This window comes from Pongo pygmaeus, chromosome 19 (assembly GCF_028885625.2).
Source record: "Pongo pygmaeus isolate AG05252 chromosome 19, NHGRI_mPonPyg2-v2.0_pri, whole genome shotgun sequence".
NCBI classification, from domain to species: Eukaryota; Metazoa; Chordata; class Mammalia; order Primates; family Hominidae; genus Pongo; species Pongo pygmaeus.
In genome coordinates, this window is record NC_072392.2 from 56,108,963 (window position 1) to 56,136,016 (window position 27,054).

General features: G+C 42.0%; 1 pseudogene; it reads right to left on the reverse strand.

Moving 5' to 3' along the window:
* Positions 1–27,054, reverse strand: part of LOC129016998 (polycomb protein SUZ12-like) — a 52,171-nt pseudogene that overhangs the window by 21,436 nt on the left and 3,681 nt on the right.

Sequence of the window (27,054 nt, forward strand, 5' to 3'; positions counted from 1 at the left end):
AGACTCGTTCTGTCACCCAGGCTGGAGTACAGTAGGGCGATCTTGGCTCACTGCAACTTCTGCCTCCCGGGTTAAAATGAACCTCCCACCTCAGCTTCCCAAAAGTATCTGGGACTACAGGTGCGCACCACGACACCCAGCTAATTTTTTTAATTTTTAGTAGAGATGGGGTTTCACCATGTTGGCTAGGCTGGTCTCGAACTCCTGACCTCAAGTGATCCACCTGCCTTGGCCTCCCAAAATGCTGGGATTACAGGTGTGAGCCACCACACCTGGCCATATTTACTGAATATTTCTAATTTGAAGATTTAATATTTTTGTTTGTTTTTCAGACAAGGGTCTGGCTATATTGCCCAGGCTGGTCTCAAACTTCTGGGCTCAAGTGATTCTCCCATTTTAAGCCTCCTAAGTAGCTGAGACTACAGGCACATGCAACTGGGCTGGCTTGAAGATTTAACATTTATGATAATACACTGCTAGTCAAAAGTAATTCTGACAAATACAGTTAAAGCTTCTTGGCAGAAAGCATAAATGAAAATAGTTGCAGGAGGGCCGGGTGTGGTGGCTCACACCTGTAATCCCAGCACTTAGGGAGGTCGAGGCAGGTGGATCACCTGAGGCCAGGAGTTCGAGACCAGCCTGACCAACACAGAGAAACCCCGTCTCTACTAAAAATACAACATCAGCCAGGTATGGTGGTGCAAGCCTGTAATCTCAGCTACTTGGGAGGCTGAGGCAGAACTGCTTGAACCAGGGGTGGGGGGCAGAGGTTGCAGTGGGCCGAGATCACACCATTGCACTCCAGCCTGGGCAACAAGAGCGAAACTCCATCTCCAAAAAAAAAAAAAAAAAATTGCAGGAGACAACCACGTTCAAAATAAGCATCTTCAATTTTTTTCTTCTCCTAAAATCTACTGGAAAAATTATTAAGATAACATTTGAATTAAATTAGTTACTATTATACATGTTTCATTATGAATGCATAGAGACAACTAAACTAAAAAGTTCTTGATCTGACCAAGACTTGTGGCCAAAAGGGTAACAAATGAATTTCAAAAAACATTAAACATTATAAAACGTAGAGACAGAGCTATTTTTAGAAGCTTTCCCTAGAATTTCTCTACAGTTTAAATGGGATAACAAAAATCAAGATATTATTTACTATCTAGAAGAATATCTTGGCTTACAAAAAATTTAGGAGTGTTAATTTTGAATACCATAGTCTATATTCTCCATGTAAATTAACTAACAAAGGCTTTACAAATTAAGGTTCTAGAGTAGTCCTCCATAACTTGTTTTTAAAGTCCCAAAGGTATTAACAGTTCATAACTGAATATTAAATCACTAATTCATCAAATAGCTTCAATAACATCCGGAACTATTATAATAGATGAATCCATGAACATACAAAAAAATTTTTTTGTTCTAAGGCATTGGGCAACACATTTTTTCTTTCTTTACTTTTTTTTTTTTTTTGAGAGATAGAGTCTCGCTCTGTTGCCCAGGCTAGAGTGCAATGGAATGTTCTTGACTCACTGCAACCTCCGCCTCCTGGGTTAAAGCAGTTCTCCCTGCCTCAGCCTCCCGAGTAGCTGGGACTACAGGCACACGCCACCAAGCCCGGGTAATTTTTTTTTTTTTTTCTTGAGTCAGTCTGACTTGGTTGCTCAGGCTGGAATGCAGTGGCACGATCTCGGCTCACTGCAGCCTGCACCTCCCAGATTCAAGCACTTCTCATGATTCAATCTCCAGAGTAGCTGGGATTACGGGGATGAAACACCATTCCCAGCTAATTTTGTTATTTTCAGTAGAGACGGGGCTTCACCATGTTGGCCAGGCTGGTCTCAAACTCCCTACCTCAGGTGATCTACCTGCCTCAGCCTCCCAAAGTGCTGGGATGAGCCATTGCACCTGGCCGGCAACACTTTTTTCCTACTTAAAAACATTCTTATTGGGGGTGTGTGTGTAAAACACATTTGATCAGTTTCTTCGGAAGTTGCATCCAGGATAAAAACACCTTAATACAGCAAAAAAATAGTCCAATGTCTAAATGCAGTAACAAAAATACTTGCCGAACAATACTCACCATGAAAATAGTACCCAAATAATCTTTGTGTATTCATTCTAAGAAGCAGTTTCAAGTAGTAATTGCCAAACAAAAGTTTTCATTTAAAAACAAAAGAGGCCGGATGCAGTGGCTCATGCCTGTAATCCTAGCCCTTTGGGAGGCTGAGGTGAGAGGATCGCTTGAGCCCGGGAGGCTGCAATGAAGCAAGACTGCTCACTGCACTCCAGCATGGGTGACAGAGCAAGACTCTGTCTAAAAAATAATTAATAGTAAGAAAATAAGAAGAAAAAATCACATTTTAAGAATTAAAAAATTTTTTTGCTTGTTTTGAGAGAGGGTCCCACTATGTTGCCCAGACTCTATTCAAACTCTTAGGCTCAAGCAATCCTCCCAGCTCAGCCTCCTCAGTAGCTGGAAATACAGGCAAGCATCACTGCTCCTGGTACATTTTAGAGAACTTCATGTTGGTTTTCTATCCTGGTTTCTTAAAAATATTATTGAAGACAAAAAAGGTACAAATAAACCTTGGATGGAAAAGAAACACAATATATCTACTTCCAACTTCTACTAGTTTCAAAGTTATAACAGAAATTATTTTCAACATAGGCGTGGTGGCTCACGCCTATAATCCCAGCACTTTGGGAGGCCGAGGTGGGCGAATCACTTGAGGCCAGGAGTTTGAGACCAGACTGGCCAACATGGTGAAATGAAATCCTGTCTCCATTAAAAATATAAAAATTAGGGGTCGGGCTCGGTGGCTCATGCCTATTGAAATCCCAGCACTTTGGGAGGCCGAGGCGGGCAAATCACCTGAGATCGGGAGTTCAAGAGACCAACCTGACCAACATGGAGAAACCCCATCTCTACTAAAAATACAAAAAATTAGCGGGGCATGGTGGCGCATGCCTGTAATACCAGCTACTCTGGAGGCTGAGGCAAGAGAATTGCTTGAACCCAGGAGGTAGAGGTTGTAGTGAGCCGAGATTGCGCCATTGCACTCCAGCCTGGGCAACAAGAGCGAAACTCCATCTCAGAAAAAGAAAAAAAAATTAGCTAGTGTGGTGGCACCCGCCTGTAATCCCAGATACTTGGGAGGCTGAGGCATGAGAATCACTTGAACCTGGAGGCAGAGGCTGCAGTGATCTGAGATCAAACCACTACACTCCAGCCTGGGTGACAGAGGAATTATTTTCTGGAAACAGAGGTATCAACAGAGTTCACTATCTCTTTTACTTCAATATCAAGAAAAATAAAAACAAAGTAAATCTGAGCGATTGTTGAACTTTATATATTTTGTCATGTAGATAGGAAAAAAGCTTAATATGACTACTTTCCAAAAATTTCAGTGATGGATAAACTATGTGTTCTACACAGGTCCCTGAGAACAAAGGGCTAATGAATGTATAAAATTCAAATTATAAGCTTCTGAGGAATTAAAGTCTAGACACGTCAGAAGTACCACAGAAAACAAAATACGATGACTAGAAATAAGGACTCTAAGCAGACCATTACAAATAATTTAAGGAAAACAAAAACCGTAATGCTACCCAGGTTACTTCTATATAAAAAATAGACCAGATCTAAGGTAAAAACTAGAAGTTACATTAGCTACTAATACAAATACGAGATTTCAAATTTCTTACATAAAAACCCTGACTGGGGCCAGTCTCAGTGGCTCACACCAGTAATCCCAGCACTTTGGGAGAATGAGGTGAGAGGATCACTTGAGACCAGGAGTTTGAGACCAGCCTGGGAAATGTAGTGAGATTCCATCTTAACAAAAAAAAATTTTTTTAATTAGCCAGGCATCGTGGGGACGCCTGTAGTTCCAGCTACTCAGGAGGCTGAGGCAGGAGGATCACTTCAGCCCAGAAGTTGATCATACCACTGCACTCCAGCCTGGGTGACATGAGCAAGACCCCATCTAAACAACCAACCAACCCCCAAAGAGTCATTAAAAAATGGTTATATTAGAGCATTTTGACAATTGGCCAACTGGCAAGGTTGTCTTTTTGTCTTTTTTAGACAGTGTCTCACTCTGTCACTCAGGCTAGAGTACAGTGGTGTGATCTTGGCTCACTGCAGCCTCAACCTCTAAGACTCAAGCAATCCTCCCACCTCAGCCTCCTGAGTAGCTGAGACTACAGAATAGCTGGAACTACAGGCATGTGCCACTGTGCCCAGTTAATCTTTTTTTACTTCTTACAGATAGGTTCTCCCTATGTTGCCCACAGATAGGTTCTCCCTATGTTGCCCAGGCAAGCCTCAAGCAATTCTTCCATCTCAGCCTCCCAAGGTGTTGACATTATAGCTGTGAGCCACCATGCCCAGTCTAATAATTTGGGATTTTTTGGAGACAGGGTCTCACTCTGTTGCCCAGCCTGGAGTAGAGTTGTGCAATCATAGCTCACTGTAACCTTGAATTCCTGAGCTTACACCATCCTGCCATCTTGGACTTCCAAGTACCTAGAACTACAGGACATACCACCATACCTGGCTAATTTTTGTAGAGATGGGGTCTGTGTTGCCCAGGCTGGTCTTGAACTCCTGGCTTCAAGTCATCTTCCCACCTCAGCCTCCCAAAATGCTGAGATTACAGACATGAGCCACCAGGCCAGGCCTCATTTTCTTTCTTTCTTTCTTTTTTTTTTTTTTTTTTAAGACAGAGTCTCACTGTCACCAGGCTGGAGTGCAGTGAGATGATCTTGGCTCACTGCAACCTCCAACTCCCGGGTTCAAGCGATTCCCCTGCCTCAGCCTCCCAAGTAGCTGGGACTACAGGTGTGTACCACCATGCCCAGCTAGTTTTTTTTGTATTTTAGTAGAGACGGGGTTTCACCATGTTAGCCAGGATGGTCTCGATCTCCTGACCTTGTGATCCACCCGCCTCGGCCTCCCAAAGTGCTGGCATTACAGGCGTGAGCCACCATGCCCAGCCCACCAGGACTCATTTTCAATCTTCGTTTCTTAATAAACGATACCAAGACAACCAACCTGGCATGTTTCTAATAATGGTTTTATTCCATTGCATAATAATAAAATATGCCATATACACAGAATTACGATGGATAAGCTGATAAGTAATTTTCCCTTTTTTTTTTTTTTTTGAGATGGAGTCTCGCTCTGTCGCCCAGGCTGGAGTGCAGTAACGCAATCTCAGCTCACTGCAACCTCCAAGCGATTCTTCTGCCTAAGTCTCCCAAGTAACTGGGACTACAGGCACCCACCACCATGCCTGGCTAATGTTTATATTTTTAGTAGAGATGGGGTTTCACCATATTGGCCAGGCTGGTCCTTAACTCCTGACCTCACGATACACCCGCCTCAGCCTCCCAAAATGTTGGGATTACAGGCGTGAGCCACTGCGCCTGGCCGTATTTTTCCATTTTTGAAACACCTCTAATTCTTTCCAGCATGCTTTGAGCTTTTACTGGAGTAATATACTCTATAATTTCCTTTGAATAATATCTAAAATATTAATATATGCCATTGGTAATAGTGGTTATTTCAGTTGTTTTACTGTGTTTTTTAAAAACATGACACAGTATATTAATTCAAAATGTTTATGCATAAAAGGTTCTACCGAGGAGATTCTTTACCTATTGAAGTTCTAAGACAATTTTTTAAAATCTTCACCATTAGCCAGGCGTGGTGGCTCACGCCCCCTTGGGAGGCCAAGGCGGGTGGATCATGAGGTCAGGAGTTCAAGACCAGCCTGGCCAGCATGGTGAGACCCTGTCTCTACTAAAAATACAAAAAATTAGCCAGGCATGGGGCGCATGCCTGTAATCCCAGCTATTCAGGAGGCTGAGGCAGGAGAATTGCTTGAACTCGGGAGGCGGAGGCTGCAGTGAGCCAAGATCACAACATTGCACTCCAGCCTGGACGACAGAGCAAGACTGCCCCACCGCCCCACCAAAAACAAATTTCATCATTAGCCTTCATACCTTAAAGCTCAAAAACATCAGAATCAACATCTTTTCCATTAAACATAATTTTATAAATTTACACTCAGAAGCCCCACTTTTTTTACATTCATAAAGGTATCTTGCTATTAAAATGCCACTTTATTTACTTTTAAGTACATACCATTTTTGTGGAAGAGACCAGTAAACGTAAGCTGCAAATGAGCTGACAAGCTAAAAAAAAAAAAAAAAAAAGGAAATATTTTATCATTTTAACGCTCAGTAGTAAAATAACCTAGACTTTAAAATATAACATTGAAATCAAAGTTACTTCAACTAATTTATAAATATTTGTACTCAATTGTTATTCAGGCCCATGACTCTGCTTTCCCTGTTAAATATGACATCCAAAAGTGTGTCTATACACCTAACAAAAAATAAACAACAAAAAACCCCCACAACTCACAAAAAGTAAGAACAAAACCACAAAAACACCAGAGCAAGGCAGAAAAAATCAGACTACCAAGTTGGAGGCCAGGTAATTTACTGTGTTTTAGTGTTCTACCTGTAAAATAACAGCAAGTATGCCGTCCTATCTTTAAAAAGGAATTTTGGAGGGTTTTTGGAATTTTTTGTTTTGTTTTAATGACGCTTTAGTCAATGACTTCATCAAAAGGAAATTTTGAAAAGGGTAGCTAAATCCATGCAAAAATTTGAATATTTTGAAGCTATGGAAATTCAACCTTCCCAATAAATGATACAGAACCATTACTTTATACTTCAAATAGCAATGAAATACACAATTACAAATCTGGTATAGAGCTATAATTTACGGTTTCAATATATCATTTTCACTGTTAGTTTTAGAAGCTACGGAAAAGCAAAAGAAAGCATGAACTAGAACTAGTGCTCCTTCTATTTTCACAAACATCTATTAACAATAGAAAAAAACTATAAGGATGGGATAAAATAAACAGAAGCATCAATAAGCTTTTGAAGTACCTTTAAACTGCAAAACAGAATACAGTTGTTTATCAGGAGACATTCATAACTTTCCTGAGCATAGTTTCCATAGTGTGACATGTACAGACACCAGATTATGGAGGGCTATACAGAGCAGATGGTGGGCAAAGGAAAGTAGTACTGATCCCTCACATAAGGCATTTACTAATGAAATAGTTGCTGGGCACTAAGGACTAGTAAAGGGCATATATATTTTTTTAAATGATGGTGACAATCTAGGCATTTTTATAGTCAGATGGGAACAGTTACAGAAAGACATTGTGGCAAAAGAGTACTAAGGAGCAAGTAATGACTGGAAATAAGGACATATTATGAAGAGGTTAGCCCTGTAAATTTGACCAGGACTCCTCTTTTTCTTTTTTTTGAGATGAAGTTTCGCTCTTCTCACCCAGGTTGGAGTGCAATGGCGCAATCTTGGCTCACTGCAACCTCCGCCTCCTGAGTTCAAGCGATTCTCCTGCCTCAGCCTCCCAAGTAGCTGGGATTATAGGTGTGAGCCACCGAGCCCGACTGGATTCCTCTTTTTCTAAGATAGAGAAATAAGATGCAGGAAAGAAAGACATTTCCATGGAAGATGGGGGGATATCTCCATCTACTTAGTGAAGTAGGCCATGAAACTGTCTGCTAAAAAAACTACAGTGTGGGCCGGGCACAGTGGATCACCAGGTCAGGAGTTCGAGACCAGCCTGGCCAATATGGTGAAACCCTGTCTCTACTAAAAATACAAAAATTAGCTGGATATGGTGGCACATGGCTGTAGTCTCAGCTACTCAGGAGGCTGAGGCAGGAGAATCGCTTGAACCTAGGAGGCAGAGGTTACAGTGAGCCGAGATTGAGCCATTGCGCTCCAGCCTGGGCGACAGGGGGAGACTCCGTCTCAAAAAAAAAACACCTACAGAGTTGGCATTTTGAAGGGCATTTCTAGAACAGTAGTACAGAAAGTATGCTAGGGGCTGGGTGCAGCGGCTCACAACTGTAATCCCAGCATTTTGGGAGGCCAAGACAGGAGGATCAAGAGATCAGAAGATGGAGACCATCCTGGCTAACATGGTGAAACCCAATCTCTACTAAAAATACAAATATTAGCCAGGCACGGTGGCGTGTGCCTGTAGTCCCAGCTACTCGAGAGGCTGAGGCAGGAGAATCACTTGAGCCCAGGAGGCAGAGGTTGCAGTGAGCCGAGACTGCATCACTGCATTCCAGCCTGGGCAACAGAGCAAGACTCCGCCTCAAAAAAACAAAAAACAAAAAACAAAAAACAAACAACAAAAAAGTATGCTATCAGTAGAGGACAAAATTATTACGAAGAGTAGAACTATAAGGGTCCAAGCAGAGTTAGAAAACACAGGGCCGGTGCCTATGGCCATATCACTCTGAATGCACCAAATCTCGAAAGCTAAGCAGGGTCGGTACTTGGATGGGAGAAAGCAAAAATATAAAGTTAAAAACTAAGAATGGCCGGGCGCGGTGGCTCACGCCTGTAATCCCAGCACTTTGGGAGGCCGAGGCGGGTGGATCATGAGATCAGGAGTTCAAGACCAGCCTGGCCAAGATGGTGAAACCCCGTCTCTACTAAAAATACAAAAGAAAAATGCCGGGCGCAGTGGCAGGCACCTGTAATCCCAGCTACTCGGGAGGCTGAGGCAGGAGAATCGCTTGAACTCAAAGGGCGGAGGAATCACTTGAACTCGGAGGGCGGAGGTGGCAGTGACCAAGATCGCGCCACTGCACTCCAGCATGGGCGACAGAGTGAGACTCCGTCTCAAAAAACAAAAAACAAAACACAAAAAGACAAAAAAAAACCCTAAGAACCACCACCACAACTTAAGTATCAGCTGGGCATGGTGGCTCATGCCTGTAATCCTAGCACTTTGGGAGATGAGGCGGGACGGGAGATGAGGCGGGACAGGAGATGAGGTGGGATGGGAGATGAAGCGGGTGGATCACGAGGTCAGGAGATCAAAAGAACCATCCCGGCTAACACCGTGAAACCCAATCTCTACTAAAAATACAAAATTAGCCAGGCGTTGTGGCATGCACCTGTAGTCCCAGCTACTCAGGAGGCTGAGGCAGGAGAATCACTTGAACCCAGGAGGTGGAGGCTGCAGTGAGCCAAGATTGTGCCACTGCACTCCAGCCTGGGCGACAGAGCGAGACTGTCTCAAACAAACAAACAAACAAAAAATCGTATACAACAGGAGTCTTAAAAACGTATTCTGTATAAGCAACTCATATATTATAAACATTTTTACATAAATCAGATAATTTCTACATGCTATTTTACTAAAAAGACAGCATTATCCTAGGAAAAGTTCCATAAATACTACCTTACATAGCAGAATTAGCTAAAACCCAAAACATAAGTGAAAGAGGAATATTCTACAATTCTCACATTAGAAGATAATCCACCAGTCACAACAAATCTATCCTACTTTGTTGCTTCAATTAAACCTACATACTAAGTCCAGATTAACTTTCACAAGAATCTTTTTATCTATCATTCCTTTCTCCACATCTACTGAGACCCCAACTACCAAATCTTTTGTCTAACTGCTGAAATGGTTCTCATTACTTGTTCTACGAAGGCCTTACATATGAAAATAGAATCGAATTTATAGAGTCAGAAAATCCAAGTTTGAATTCTGGTGCCACTTATTCGCTGTGGTCTGTTATCTATAAAACGAGGATATTTTGTCTCACAGTGTGAGGCTTAAGATTTTGTTTTTTGCTTTCAGACAGGGTCTCGTTGTGTCACCCAGACTGGTGTACAGTGGCACAATCTAGGCTCACTGCAACCTCCAACTTCCAGGCTCAAATGATCCTCCCACCTCAGCCTCCAAGAGTAGCTGAGACTACAGGCATGCACCATCACGCCTGGCTAATTTTTGCATGTTTGTGGAGTCAGGGTTTTGCCATGTTGCCCAGGCTGGTCTCAAACTCCTGAGATCAAGAGATCCACCTGCCTCAGCCTCCCAAAGTGCTGGGATTACAGGTGTGAGCCATTGCGACTGGCCTGTTTAAGGTTTTAATTCTATTATTTTTTTTTTCTTTTAGAGACAGGGTCTCGCTATGTTGCCCAGGCTGGTAATGAACTCCTGGGCACAAGTGATCATCCCACCTCAGCCTCACCAAGTGCTGCGATTATAGGCATGAGCCACTGTGCCCAGTCAGGCTTGCAGAAAGTAATAAAGTATCCAGCAAAATTCTCTCTCTTCTACAAAGACACTAAACCCAATCAATCAAGAGCTAAATGACCACTTTATCCCTTTACAAGCACTCTTATTTACCACTATTTTTCCATACACATCATTTTATTAGTGTCCCTAGCACCTAGCAGTGTCTTACAGAAAGTGACCAAACAAATTTTTTTCATAAGATAATGTCCTCCTAGAGTAATACAAATTTAAAGGTCAGGAATGATGGCCCATTACATTGCAGTACTATTAGTATTATTTACATTATTTTTCTGAGAAGTGTGAGGGTAAGCTCCAACTCTGAAATGCCAGAAAGATCTTACATTTATTTACCCCAGAGAATATTTTAAGTCAGTGTTACTTAAAATGTTGTCTACAAACTGAGGTCATTAGGAAAAATCTTACCATTCTATAACAACTCAAGAAATTGAGAATACTACTAACAACACACTGAAAATTAACAAATAAACAAAATGATCTTTCACCACAGGTGATTTGAGACAGTTTAAATGGTACATTATACCTTACATAGGATAGCCTGTATAACCAGCTTTGTTTTGTTTTGTTTTTCTTTGAGATGGAGTGTCACTGTAGCCCAGGCTGGAGTGCAGTGGCATGATCTCAGCTCACCGCAACCTCCCACCTGGGTTCAAGTGATTCTCCTGCCTCAGTCTCTGGGTAGCAGGGATTACAGGTGCCCGCCACCATGCCAGGTTAATTTTCCTATTTTTGGTAGAGATGAGGTTTCACCACGTTGACCAGGCTGTTCTAGAACTCCTGACCTCAGGTGATCCACCCGCCTCGGCCTCCCAGTGCTGAGATTACAGGTATGAGTACTGTGCCCAGCCAACCAGCCATTATTATACTAGTGTTTCGTTGTGAGAAAGAATTTTTTTTTTTTTTGAGCTGGAGTCTCGCTCTGTCACCCAGGCTGGAGTTCAATGGCGTGATCTCAGCTCACTGTAACTTCTGCCTCCCAGGGTTCAAGCCATTCTCCTGTCTCAGCCTCCTGAATAGCTGGGAGTCAGACACATGCTGCCATGCCCAGTTAATTTTTTGTATTTTTTAGTGGAGAGCGGTTTCGTCGTATTGCCCAGGCTGGTCTCAAACTCCTGAGCTCAGGAAATCCACCTGCCTTGGCCTCCCAACGTGCTAGGATTACAGGTGTGAGCCACCATACCCAGACTTTAAGAAAGAATTCTAAATTTCAATTAACCAATTTTAAAAGGAACATTGGGGCCAGGCACGGTGACTTCACACCTATAATCCCAGCACTTTGGGAAGGAGGCAGGGGGAACCACTTGAGGTCAGGAGTTGGAGACCAGCCTGGCCAACATGGTGAAACCTTGTCTCTACTAAAAATACAAAAAATTAGCTGGGCGTGGTGACACCTGCGTGTAATCCCAGTTACTCAGGAGGCTGAAGCAGAAGAATAGCTTGAACCTGGGAGGCGGACATTGCAGTGAGCCAAGATCACACCACTGCACTCCAGCCTAGGTGACAGAGCAAGTCTCAAAAATAAATAAATAAATAATAAATAAAGGTGACATTGGGAATGTGACTTGCTATGCATGATTTCCCCTTCCTCACCTAAAAGTAAACACTCTCGCTGGGCACAGTGGCTCACGCCTGTAATCCCAGCACTTTGGGAGGCCGAAGCGGGCAGATCACAAGGTCAGGAGTTCGAGACCAGCCTGACTAATGTGGTGAAACCTCGTCTCTACTAAAAACACAAAAATTAGCTGGCCGTGGTGGCAGGCATCTGTAATCCCAGCTACTCAGGAGGCTGAGGCAGGAGAATCGCTTAAACCTGGGAGGCGGAGGTTGCAGTGAGCCGAGATTGCGTCACTGCACTCCAACCTGGGCAACAGAGCGAGACGCCGTCTCAAAAAAAAAAAAAGTAAACACTCTGATATGTACCTAGAATAAAGTGTACCAAGGATCCCTCCCATAGGTAGTTTGTTCCAAGGAAAAGGGCAAAGTTTTCTCTCCCTTCCCTCTCCCCTCTCTTGCAGCTACTTTGTCCACATCTTAATTGATTAGGCTGGACCAGATGAACGGGAGGAAAAGAAACATGTAAGGTTGGTCAGGACTATTTGGTTTTAGGCCACAAAAAAATCTAGTTTAGATGACCAGAATAAGATATAAGAAACTTAGTTCATCTATGTGATGTGCTCCCTGTATCTTCTCAGGAAGTAAGACACATGATAACAAGAAATCAGGTAGAGAATTTGAAATTTTGAGATGCAAATTTCAGCATTCCAAGCACAAACATCTGACAGTTCTGATACAGTCTACAGAAAATGATGCTAAGCTAATTCATAAGAGACTAACACTTTGAAATCTAATTCAAGGAAGAGCCTCCCATTTTAAGAACAGCCAGATCCCACAGAGGAAGTAGTTTTTATGACAAGAGGAGACCAAGATTAGTGCCTTTAATTTATATACATGAATCTGCTAGCGGCAGGAATAAGGGTTCATTTTAAGGGCATGGCAGTATTACCTCAAAATAGGACAAGTCTGATAATCTACTTGGTTTCTATAGTTAGATGTTAGCTATTCAACTTTTGTCATATACATTTTATCCTATGATATGTAAAGCTGAGAAACTCGTGTCTACATCAAGTCCAATATTCTGAAATCCAGGATCTCAAAATATAGGGGTTAGACGCACTTTGTAATGAGAAGATAAAGCTGAATAGTGGATGATGTGTGTGTGTCTATTAATTATAAATGGATCACTCTGCAGAAGTACTGTGAAGAAAACAAAGGAATTACTACAAAACCAAAAATTATACAAGGAATATTTTTACAATTTGTTCTTGAATATTCAAATTTTTAAGAATCAGATACGCTCAAGCGGCAACTGATGAGGCACCTTCAAGAGTAAGTATGCAAAAAGAAATGTATAGCCAGGTTCTGAAAAAAGAACAAAAACTCAAGACTGAAAAGATGACAATTTGAAAACAACTTCAAAGCTTATAGTCAAGGCAAAATGTATTAAAAAAAAAAAGGGAAAACATCAGATCTTATTAATGGTGGGAAAAACACACAACCAACCTAAGAGGTAGTCTACAGATTTTATTTATTTATTTATTTTGAGACGGAGTCTCCCTCTGTCACCCAGGCTGGAGTGCAGTGGTGCGATATCTGCTCACTGCAACCTCCGCCTCCTGGGTTCAAGCAATTCTCCTGCCTCAGCCTCCCGAGTAGATGAAATTACAGGTGTACACCGCCATGCCCAGCTAATTTATTTATTTATTTATTTATTTTTGAGACAAGAGTTTCACTCCGTAGCCAGGCTGGAGTGCAGCGGTGTAATCTCGGCTCACTGCAACCTCCGCCTCCCAGGTTTAAGCAATTCTCCTGCCTCAGCCTCCCGAGTAGCTAGAAATACAGGCACGTGCCACCACACCCAGCTAATTTTTGTATTTTTACTAGAGACAGGGTTTCACCATGTTGGCCAGGATACTCTCAATCTCTTGACCTCATGATCCGCCTGCCTTGACCTCCCACAGTGCTGGGATTACAGGCGTGAGCCACTGCACCTGGCCTAATTTTTTGTATTTTTAGTAGAGATGGGGTTTCACCACGGTGGTCAAGCTGCTCTCGAACTCTTCACCTCAAGTGAACCGCCTGCCTTGACCTCCCAAAGTGCTGGGATACAGGCGTGAGTCACCATGCCTGGCCAGCCTAAAGATTTTTAAATGCAGCTAAATGTACAAAATAGAAAAGTAGGAAAAAATCATTAATACAATAGTTCTCTTAAAAATAATTTAATAGGTCGGATGCAGTGGCTCACGCCTGTAATCCTAACACTTTAGGAGGACAAAGTGGGCAGATCACACAGTAGTTCGAGGTCACACTGGGCAATATGGTGAAACCTCATCTCTACAAAAAGTACAAAAGGGGCTGGGCGCGGTGGCTCACGCCTGTAATCCCAGCACTTTGGGAGGCTGAGGTGGGCAGAACACGAGGTCAGGAGTTCGAGACCAGCCTGACCAACATGGTGAAACCCCGTCTCTACCAAAAATACAAAAATTAACCGGGTGTGGTGGTGTGTGCCTATAATCCCAACTACTCAGGAGGCTGAGGCAGGAGAACAGCTTGAACTCAGGAGGCGGAGGTTGCAGTGAGCCAAGATGGCACCACTGCACTCTTGCCTGGGCAACAAAGCAAGACTCCGTCTCAAAAATAAATAAATAAATACATAGTCAAAAAAGGCACATTGATTTATCAACCTACTAAAAATAAAAATGAGCTGGGCACGGTGGCTCACACCTGTAATCCCAGCACTTTGGGAGGCTGAGGTGGGTGGATCACAAGGTCAGGAGATCGAGACCATCCTGGCCAACATGGTGAAACCCCTTCTCTACTAAAAATACAAAAATTAGCTGGGCGTGGTACCGCGTGCCTATAATCCCAGCTACTCGGGAGGCTGAGGCAGGAGAATTGCTTGAACCAAGGAGTTAGAGGTTGCAGTGAGCTGAGATCGTGCCACTGCACTCCAGCCTGGCAACAGGGCGAGACTCAGTCTCAAAAAAAAAAAAAAAAAAAAATTGAGGCTGGGCATGGGGGCTCATTCCTGTAATCTCAGCACTTCAGGATGTCGAGGTGGGAGGATCACTTAAGGATAGGAGTTCAAAACTGGCCTGGGCAAGATGGAGAGACCCTGACGCTACAAAAATTCAAAAAATTAGTGAGGTGCGACAGTACATGCCCGTAGTCCCAGCTACTCAGGAGGCTGAGGCAGGAGGATCCCTTTAGTCCACGAGTTCAATCCATCAGTGACCTATCATTGTGCCACTATACTCCAGCCTCGGTGACAAAGCAAGACCTTGTCTCAAAAAATAAAAATAAGGCCAGGCATGGTGGCTCACACCTGTAATCCCAGCAATTTGGGAGGTCGAGGCAGGTGCATCACCTGAGGTCAGGAGTTTGAGACCAGCCTGGCCAATAGGTGAAACCCTGTCTCTACTGAAAAAAAAAACAAAAAAAAAACAAAAATTAGCCAGGTGTGGTGGCAGGTGCCTGTAATCCCAGCTACTGGGGAGGCTGAGGCTCGAGAACTGCTTGAATCTGGGAGGGGGAGGTTGCAGTGAGCCAAGATCATGCCACTGTATTCCTGCCTGGGTGACAGAGCAAGACTTTGTCTCAAAAAATAAAAATATATGCTTGAAAATAACCCTAATAAAAGTTCTAATTCGGGTATCCTTTGAGGGGATTTTTCTCCAGCTACTAACAGAAGACCAGGAATAGAAGAGGAATAAGGGCAAGAGAGAAGTGACATTTTGCTTCGTTTGGCCCTGGTAAACACTTGGAAGCAACTCAGATTTAAAAATCTTTTCATGATGCATTTTAGTCCATGGAGATGCACTCAGCACTCAAGAGTTGTTACCAGAGAATTCCAACATTGGGGACAGGCACGGTGGCACACGCCTGTAATCCCAGCACTTCGGGAGGCCACGGAAGGCGGATCACTTGAGGTCAGGAGTTCAAGACCAGCCTGACCAACATGGTAAAACCCTGTCTCTACTAAAAATACAAAAAGTAGCTGGGCGTGGTGGCGGATGCCTGTAATCCCAGCTACTCAGGAGGCTGAGGCATGAAAACTGCTTGAACCCGGGAAGAGGAGGTTGCAGTAAGCCAAGATCATGCTACTGCACTCCAGCCTGAGCGACAAAGCTACATTCCATCTCAAAAAAACAGCAACCAAAAAAAGATAATTCCAAAACTGGTAGGACAGCATAAGAATCCCTAGAATCCTGCTAGCATATACAACCACACAAAGGCAAGAGACTTATTCTAATCAGCCTTAGTGCCTGGTCAAAATCCATGAAAAATTCAAAACTGGAGTACCAGAAACAAGAGCTGGAAAGGATGTAAGGCATCATATCAGACCTTCTGTAAAGAAAATAAAGGCCAGGCGTGGTGGCTCACACCTGTAATCCCAGAACTTTGGGAAGCCAATCTGAAAGGATCACTTGAGGCCAGAAGTTTGAGACCAGCCTGGGCAACATAGCAAGATCCTGCCTCTATGAAAATTTAAAAATTAGCCAGGCATGGTGGTATGCACCTGTAGTCCCAGCTATTCAAGAGGCTAAGATAGGAGGATGGTTTGAGGCCAGGAGTTAGAGGCTGCAGTGAGCAGCCACTTGTGCTCCAGCCTGGGCAACAGAGCAAGACCCTGTCTCTTAGAAAAAGAAGGCTGGGCACAGTGGCTCATGCCTGTAATTGCAACACTTTGAGAGGCCAAGGTGGAAGGATCACTTGAGGTCAGGAGTTTGACACCAGCCTGGCCAACATGGTGAAACCCTGTCTCTACTAAAAATACAAAAATTAGTCAGACGTGGTAGGGCATGCATGTAATCCCAGCTACCAGGGAGGCTGCGGCAGGAGAATCTCTTGAACCTGGGGGATGGAGGTTGCAGTAAGCCAAGATCGCACCACTACACTCCAGCCTGAGCAACAGTGGGAGACTCTGTCTCAAAAAAAAAAAAAAAAAAAAAAAAAAAAAAAGGCTGGGCACGGTGGCTTACACCTGTAATCCCAGCACTTTGGGAGGCCGAGATGGGTGGATCACGAGGTCAGGAGATGGAGACCATCCTGGCTAACACGGTGAAACCCCGTCTCTACTAAAAATACAAAAAATTAGCCGGGCAAGGTGGTGGGCGCCTGTAGTCCCAGCTACTCGGGAGGCTGAGGCAGAAGAATGGCATGAACCCTGGGGGGCAGAGCCTGCAGTGAGCCGAGATCGCGTCACTGCACTCCAGCCTGGGTCACAGAGCGAGACTCCGTCTCAAAAAAAAAAAAAAAAAAAAGAATATAAATGGAGGAGAGATACTTTTGTGTATGACTTAAGATATTAACTTCTACTAACTAATGTTATGGAACAACAAAGATTTATCATCTTTTTTCTTTTTTTGAGACAGAGTCACATCTTGCCCAGGCTGGAGTGCAGTAGCACAATCTTAGCTCACTGCAACCTCTGCCTCCCGGGTTCAAGGGATTCTCCTGCCTCAGTCACCCAAGTAGCTGGAATTACAGGTGTACACCACCTCGCCTGGCTGAATTGTGTGTTTTTTGTAGAGAAAGGGTTTTCCCCTGTTGGCCAGGGCAGTCTCAAATTCCTAGCCTCAAGTGATCCACCCACCTCAGCCACCAAAATGCTGGGATTATAGGTGTGAGCCACTATGCCCGGCCTGTGTTATCTTTTAAGAATTTGACAACAGATTTTAGAAGCAAATATTTATACTGCTGGCATCATATACTGGTGTTTAGGGTCCTTCTTACAACCCTGTGTGATAGGTTTAGGAGAAAAATAAGATTACCTTAATTTGAAATAAGAAATAGATTAAAGGAGGCTGGGCGCAGTGACTCACACCTGTAATTCCAGCACTTTGGGAGGCTGAGGTGGGCAGATCACCTGAGGTCAGGAGTTCAAGAAAAAATTAGCTGGGTGTGATGGCGGGCACCTGTAATCCCTGCTACTTGGGAGACTGAGGCAGGAGAACGCGGGAGGCAGAGGCTGCAGCGAACGGAGATCACGCCATTGCACTCCAGCCTGCGCAACAAGAGCAAACCTCCATTTCAAAATAAATAAATAAATAAATACAAAAATTGGCCAGGCTTGGTGGCTCACACCTGTAATCCCAGCACTTCAGGAGGCCAAGGCAGGTGGATCACTTGAGGTCAGGAGTTCAAGACCAGCCTGGCCAACATGGTGAAACTCTGTTTCTACTAAAAATACAAAATTAGCTGGGTGTGGTGGTGCACGTCTGTATTCCCACCTATTCAGGAGGCTGAGACAGGTGAATCGCTTGAGCCCGGGAGGTGGAGGCTGTAGAGCCAAGATCGCGCCACTGCACTCCAGCCTCAGCAAGAAGGAGACTTGGTCTCAAAAAAAAAAAAAAAGAGGCTGGGTGTGGTGGCAGGCGCCTGTAATCCTAGGTAATTGGGAGGCTGAGGCAGGATAATTGCTTGAATCCAGGAGGTGGCAGTTGCAGTGAGCTGAAATAGCACCACTGCACGACTCCATCTCAAAAAAAAAGAAATAGATTAAAGAAAGTTAATAATGTAGGGTCTTAGCAGTAAACTTAAAATGATACACTTTCTTAATTCATCTTAGTGCCTCTGGGAGCAATACTGAGACATTCATAAGAATCTTGAGAGGCTTAAATGGTCAACTCACTGGTCCTAGCTAAACCCTAAAGACTGAAAAAATTCTCTTCCAAAACTACGAGCAGGAATTTATGTAACCCTCTGATTTTAATCTTTGAGTTGCTATTGAACCCACCGGGTGAAAAGGAACAAAATTACTGGGGAAACAATTGTTCAGAGAGAATTGAACAGTATGTATCTCCCACACACTCTTACTTAGGGAAGCTCTGTAATTTCAAACCCAATGTCACAATGAGATAGTAATAGGGTTTAGTAGTGAAGGTAAACCTTGATGAGGAAGATGAAGAAAAGAGTCAAGTGTTCTTGTTGTTGATTCATGCTTCCTTCTCACTTGAACCCTGAAATGACTATAGGGCAAACTTTTAATGTGGGCAGGAGAAAAGCAGCAGGGAGGTCAGACCAGGATCTTACTACAGTCTGTATTTTAAGTAAAAAAGGCCCTGAGGATCCCAAGAGCTCTGTCTAGGGTGGATGACCACACAAGAATCTGGAATATAAATTCCAGTAAAGAAAAATGTGTGTGCACTGGGAATATTCTCAGTTCTATCTTATAGGGTCCTCCCCGGGCATTAACAGATATAACAGGTAACAATTCAGGATCTCAGCTTCTAGAATGGACTATCACAGTTTATTTACAAGTCAGGATTGCCTAGACATGGAAATATAAATTATACTTCAACCCCACAAGATTGCAGGATATAAAATAAAAAATATCATTTTACAATCCAAGTAAAAAAATCACTTAATTCCAAAGCCAAACTTTAAATATAAGGAAGCCAAACTGAAAAAAAGGAAGTCTTTTACCAGTCAACAGAACAATGGGAAAACAATGAGATGCATAAATGATGCATCATTAAGTGTATATCCTATCTAAATTCGTAAGCTGTGATTTAAAACTAGAAGGAAAAGAAAAATGCATTGTGACAAATTTTCCAACTCTATTTTTTCAAGAATCTAATATTTTTAGTTCTGCGTTCTCTCTAAAGGTAGTTAATGAATGAACAAACACCACCCAAGCTGCTGTTTCTCTTTAGACTATTCAATTTTCTATCAAAAATATCAAAAAATAAATAGAAGCATACTATCTAGAGTAGACAGATATTAGACCAGTCAGAATATTTAGGGATTCGTTCTAGGTATATATTTGATAACGTACAATAAGTAGATTCTGTCCAAATGTTCATGTTTCTGAAACTACGTGAGAAACATATTTCAAATATGAAATAAAAGTTGTGAATATGTTGCCTGACAGATTTAAATGAGAAGAAAAAGATGGAAAAAAGAGAACCCCTCTCATATTTGAGAATAACTTACAAGATATGTGATATTGTGAAGTCCCTGCCACGGTACCTAGCACATATACTATAAATGTGAGTATCCCTCTTTAAATCAGGTGGTAGAGCTAAGACCAACGGCTGAAGTCAGAGGTTTCGCTCAAAATGGAAGAAACTGGTAATAAAGACAAACAATAATAAACACAACCACACTGGAGGTATTCAAGCCACAGCTTAAGTATTCCCTGCCAGTAATGCTACAGAAATTAATTTCTGACTTGTGTGTGAGTTTGGACCAAACTGACTGACCTCTAAGATTCCTTCTAACTCCTTATATCAAGGTGATCACTAGGAAAATGATCACTGTAATTTTTCCTCTTTCCTAAAGTATATCACTTAATGTAAACTGATAGGTTATCTTACCTATGAGGTTCTTGCTCTCCTTTCATTTTCTCTACTTTTGATAACATATCATCAACTTTAAATGTTTTCCTGGAAGAAAGAGATAAACAAAATAATCACTTCTCAACTGGAAAAAAGAAACAAATTATACTTTATTGTCACTCTAACAGGCAAGATGGAAATCAGATTTTGATTATTTTTAGTAAGATAAATTATGGATGATTAGCCATAACAATGAATACTATGGAGATGGTGTATAATACAGCACACAAGCCTTCAAGCCCCATCTAAAACGCTAACTTGTTTTCATTAAACCTTTTACCCAATTATTCCCAAACCAGTGATTTCTCCTTACCCATGGTACTGGGTTTATATTTATTTTGACACTTAGTTTTCATTCAGTTTCCTACATGTAAAACTCATGTAAATATTTTATTTCTCCTACTAGATTATACACTCCTGAAGGGCAGTAATTGCTCTTCTTCAAGGAAAGCTATGCAGTGCTGGCATAGTGCCTTATACTTGGTAGGTATTCAAGTATCTGTTGAATTAAGCCAAACAAATATAAATTATGTGTATTCTGAAACACTTAATACGTCTACTAAGCAACACAACAAATATGTACTAGCACCATCACATAAAAAAAGAAATATTCTATAAAATATATTTGCAGTTCATAAGGTATCCTCAAAGATTATCAGCAAAGCCTAAAGCTCAATGATATGTCATATTAAAGAGATGGTTGTTGACATCATGAAAAAATTTTGAAGTTAGGGAATGATCCATCAAATCGTAATAAAACTATTAGCTTTTAACTTGACAAGTTTAAGAGAAAAAAGCTATTTCCCAAAAAATAGAAACTTAAGTATAACTTCTCAAAGCAATTAAAGAATGAATGGATTGTAAAACAAGCCTCATCTTAGTTCTTAAGGTGGTCTATGACATGTTCTAGAGATAGAGTCTAAAAATCTATACCCATATATAATTTAATTAGAAAAAATGTTTCTCTTTATACTCACATAGTCCCTTCCTCTTTAGGACTTGAAAAGCCACATGTATTCCACATCAATGTATTACTTTATAATGCTTGAATGCAGACACCAAAAATTACGAATAATCTCATTCCTCAAAAAGAGCTTTTCTTGTTTGTGTTTTTTTTTTTTGGTTGTTTGTTTTTTGTTTTTGAGATGGGAGTGTCACTCTTGTTGCCCAGGCTGGAGTACAATGACGTGATCTCGGCTCACTGCAACCTCCACCTCCTGGGTTCAGGCAATTCTCCTGCCTCAGCCTCCCGCGTAGCTGGGATTACAGGTGTGCACCACCACGCCCGGCTAATTTTTGCATTTTTAGTAGAGACAGGGTTTCACCATGTTGGTCAGGCTGGTCTTGAACTCCTGACCTCAGGTGATCTATCCACCCCTGTCTCCCAAACTGCTAGGATTAAAGGTGTGAGCCACCATGTCTGGCCAAAAAAGAGCTATTTATTGTATTCAACTACTGTAAAAATTATCAGTAGAGAAATGTTAATGTAAATATATTATAGTAAACTACTGATATTAGAGCAGAATTGTTACAATCTATATTTCAAGTGAATGAGAAGAACCTCCATAGCGAAGATCTTAAGGGAAAAAAAGCTTCTCTCTTTACCTTTAGAGTTACTGAAAACTTCAATATTAAAGTTTCATCCAATAGAGTATAGTAAGAAGTGCTTTCTGAAGGATGGCAATATATTTTCAATCTCCACAGATAAGAGAGAAAAAAGAACAAAAATAAAGGACTCTTTTAGGCTAGTTGCAAAGAGCTATTCAGTATAAATACTGAAAGTTACTATTGAGGAGGGCCATGAAATTACTGGAAACTTTTCAGAATAATGTTTATGTAATGATTAAGAAATTCTGTCTGCAGAAAAAGACTGTACGTTCTAAGGTTCATCTCGTCTACCTTTATGAAGCTGTATACAGGAGAAGTGAACAGAATTGAATATTAACCATTTGAAACAGATAAGATCACAAAAGCAACCCAGCCTTCCTTAGGAAAAAAACAAAACAAACCTTATAAGCAACTATATAAAAGCCGCTCCTCCCCCAACACCAAGTATTTCTGTTCTTTAGAAAGGTAATGTTATTGTAGGTCAGATTTAAAGAAGGAAATAATTCTCAAAAGGTCATCGAAAAGGAGAATATTTAAAAATTCAAGAAATTTCAGAAAATTTTCTTGGGAGACTTCAGAAACAGCTTACACAAAATCTAGCAAGATGGATTCAATAAAAGATGCCCTTCTTGTGACCTATTATTTCTACTTTGTTGGGGCAGTGTTAGCCTATAGAAGTTGAATACTTCTACAAAGAGTAAAGCACAAGCTGACTTCAATAAATATACCAGAATTAATATCACAACTGAGAGTACGACTTTAAAGGGAGTGATATGCTTATTCCAACAATGGATATTATGTTGTTGTAATAGCAAAAAAGGAGTTCTGAAAACATTTTGAGAAAAGACGACAATCACTGGGCCAAATCTGCCACCTTCCAAAGTCACCAACTACGCTAAAGACAACAGCAAATGAGTTGTGCTTTAATTTCTTAATAATTAGTCCTAATAAGTAATAAGATCAGGCATCTAACAAGATGATTAAACGATTCCCACACTTTTTTTTTTTTTTTTTTTGAGACACAGTCTCCCTCTACTGCCCAGGCTAGAGTGCACCGGCACATTCATAGCAACCTTCGAACTTCTGGGCTCAAGTGATCCTCCTGCCTCAGCCTCCTGAGTATTTGGGACTACAGTCATGAGCCACCACGCCCAGCTAATTTTTTTCATTTTTTGTAGATATAGGGCCTCGCCATGTTGCCAGGGCTGACCTATAACTCTCGCCTTTAAATGTAAACTTGTTCACTTGATATGCTCAAATAAATATAATCTTGCACCTAGGACAAAAAACTTGCATTCATAATTATGTATGGTTAAGTACTAAATGTTACACAAGCAATCCTCCCAACTCAGTCTCCCAAAATACTGAAATTACAGGTCTGAAACACCATGCCTAGCCTATTCCTACCCATTTCTGTAGGAACTAAACTAGGTGGGACTTAAATTTGTTTCTTGGCTGGCAGATTGCTTAAAAATTCCCCAAAGACTTTTTTTTTTTTTTTTAACCTGAAGGGCAATAATTAAGAAAATCAGTTTTTACTTAACCAAGCTTTTAAAATTATCTCTACCCATGCAGACAATAGAAACATATCCTGCAATGGGACAAATTAATAAACATGATGGGAAAATGGAACTTAGATTTTAAATGTGTACTTTTTAGCAGGACGCGGTGGTTCACACCTGTAATCCCAGCATTTTGGGAGTCCGAGGTGGGCAGATCACCTGAGGTCGGGAGTTCGAGACCAGCCTGACCAACATGGAGAAACCCTCTCCCTCCTAAAAATACAAAATTAGCCAGGCATGGTGGCGCATGCCTGTAATCCCAGCTACTCGGGAGGCTGAGGCAGGAGAATCACTTGAACCCAGGAGGTGGAAGTGGCAGTGAGCCAAGATTGCACCATTGCACTCCAGCCTGGGCAACGAGAGCGAAACTCCATCTCAAAAAATAAATAATAATAATAAAATCAATGTGTACTTTTTAATCTATGAATGCAAACTTATTTTATAATAATTTAATTACTTTGTAAATTAAGATCAGGTTTTATCCTAGGCAGCAACTCAACTGACCTTCTATATTAAAAATGCTTTGATGGCCAGGCACGGTGGCTCACGACTGTAATCCCAGCACTTTGGGAGGCCAAGGCAGGCGGATCATGAGGTCAGGAGTTTGAGACCAGCCTGACCAACATGGTGAAACCCTGTCTCTACTAAAAATACAAAAATTAGCTGGGCGTAGTACCACACACCTGTAATCCCAGCTACTCAGGAGGCTGAGGCAGAACTGCTTGAACTTGGGAGGCGAAGACTGCAGGGAGCCGAAATTGCGCCACGGCACTCCAGCCTAGACGACAGAGCAAGACTCTGTCTCAAAAAAAAAAAAAACCTTTGATGAAACAAAACAGTTAGTCAAATTCTACTAGTTTTATAGAATAAATCAAGGGTGGGGAAACTATGGACCATGGTCAAATCTGGCCTATCGCCTGTTTTTGTACAGCCCGGAAAGAATGGTTTTTACAGATAAACATTAGCAATTGATTTGATTATAGAAAACACTAACTCTGAACCCCAATTCAGCTAAGTGTTATCTCCCCTACCCTCACAAAAATAAAATTCTCATTTCTCATTAGTAGGCCTGTATTACAAAACGTTCTATCTTATATTGTTGTATTTTTATCAACAAAAAATTTACAGATTGACATTTTGGACTGAAATTTTAAAAAACTGTAAATTTTTTCTTTCTTTTAATATTAAGTACCTACATAATATCCTCAATTTTGCATCCTGGCCCCAAAGCCTAAAATAATTACTATTTACTGGTCCTTTACAGAAAAAGCATACTGAATGCTGGCAAAAATCAAATAATGGAGTAGATACGTAAAGGGTGGACAAAACTAATTCTGTAACCTAATTCATCACCTCCTTTTTAGTTACTTAGGTGCTCAGTAATTTTCACCTATTAATTGCAATGCAAACTTGCTCATGCACGCTCTCTATTCAGAAAGACTGCCAAAAGAAAAATAATTTTCACACTTCAATCCTTCAAAATACAAGTAGATTTACAAAACTCAACTATGTCTTGCTATAGAAATGTGATACCTACTTAATAAACAGTAGCAGTCCACCAAAGAGCTTAGTTTCAAACTCTATCCAGATAACTTGATGGTTTTACTAAAACTATAATGACAATACCAAATGCTTAACACAATTCTCACCTTTAAATGTAAACTTGTTCACCTGATACTCTCAAATAAATATAATCTTGCACCTAGGACAAAAAACTTGCATTGATAATTATGTATGGTTAAGTACTAAATGTTACACAGCAAAAATAAGCTGTCTCCCACCTCCAGACCCCACTTTAAAATCTAATGATTTGAGACTTCATTGTTTTTAAAAAACCTTCATCCTATTGATTTCAAAAGTGTTTCCCCTTCAATAAGACCACCACCAAAGCTGGGCGCTGTGGCTCAGGTCTGTAATCCCAGCACTTCAGGAGGCCAAGGTGGGTGGATCACCTGAGGTCAGGAGTTCAAGACCAGCCAGGCCAAAATGGTAAAACCCCGACTTCATGAAAAATACAAAAAATTAGCCAGGCGTGGTGGTGGGCACCTGTAATCTCAGCTACCTGGGAAGCTGAGACAGGATACTCCCTTGAACCCGGGAGGTGGAGGTTGCAGTGAGCCAAGATTGCGCCATTGCACTCCAGCCTGGGCAACAAGAGTGAAACTCTTGTCTCAAAAAAAAAAAACAAAGATATAAAATGAGACTTTCTGAACCCACCATTACAGGAGCTAATTCAAATTACACACAATAATCAAAAATTAACTTAAATTTTACGTAAAAAATATAGTTACCCTGAGCCCTTTAGTAAATATTTAAATCCTCAACTTCTATCAAACTTGAAAACAACCAGCGGAGGCCGGGCGCAGTAGCTCACACCTGTCATCTCAGCACTTTGGGAGGCCAAGGCAGGAAGATCATGAAGTCAGGAGTTTGAGACCAGTTTGGCCAACATAGTGAAACCCCATCTCTACTAAAAATACAAAAAATTAGCTGGGTGTGGTGGCAGGAGCCTATAATTCCAGCTACTCAGGAGGCTGAGACAGGAGAATTGCCTGAATCCGGGAAGCGGAGGTTGCAGTGAGCCGATATCGCACCACTGCACTCCAGCCTGGGAGACAAGAGCGAAACTCCATCTCAAAAAAAAAAAAAAGAAGGCCAGGCTGGGCATGGTGGCTCACTCCTGTAATGCCAGCACTTTGGGAGGCCAAGGCAGATGGATCCTGACGTCAGGAGATCGAGACCATCCTGGCTAACACACAGAAATCCCGTCTGTACCAAAAATACAAAAAATTAGCCGAGCATGGTGGCATGCGCCTATAGTCCAAGCTACTCGGGAGGCTGAAGCAGGAGAATCTCTTGAATCTGGGAGGCGGAGGTTGCAGTGAGCCGAGGTTGCGCCACTGCACTCCAGCCTGGGAGACAGAGCGAGACTCCGTTTCAAAAAAAAAAAGGGCCAGTCACGGTGGCTCATGCCTGTAATCCTAGCACTTTAAGAGGCCGAGGCGGGTGGATCACCTGAGGTCAGGAGTTCGAGACCAGCCTGGCCAACATGGGGAAACCCCGTCTCTACTAAAAATACAAAACTTAGCCAGGTGTGGTGGCAGGTGCCTGTAATCCCAGGTACTTGGGAAGCTGAGGCAGGAGAATCGTTTAAACCCAGGAGGCAGAGGTCGCAGTGAGCCAAGATTGCACCATTACACTCCAGCCTGGGGGACAAGAGTGAGACTTCTCTCAAAAAAAAAAAACAAAAACAAAACAACAACAATAAAAAAAAAAATAAGGAGGCTGAGGCAGGAGAATGGCATGAACTCAGGAGGCAGAGCTTGCAGTGAGCCGAGATCGCGCCACTGCACTCCAACCTGGACGACAGAGACTCTGTCTCAAAAAAACAAACAAACAAACAAACAAAAAAAAGAGAAATAACCCATGGCACAGAGTAAAAATATAATCAGTAAAATCACTTTATTCACTTCACTACTAAAATCAGTTTTTTTTTTTTTCGAGGTAGAGTCTCGCTCTGTTGCCCAGGCTGGAGTGCAACGGCGCAATCTCGGCTCACTGCAACCTCCACCTCCCAGGCTCAAACAACTCTCCTGCCTCAGCCTCCCAAGTAACTGGGATTACAGGCACACACCACCACGCCCGGCTAATTTTTGTTTTAGTAGAGACAGGGTTTTGCCATGTTGGCCAAACTGGTCTCGAACTCCTGACCTCAAGTGATCCGCCCAACTTGGCCTCCCAAAGTGCTGGGATTATAGGCATGAGCCACCACACCCAGCCTCATTTCTGTTACGG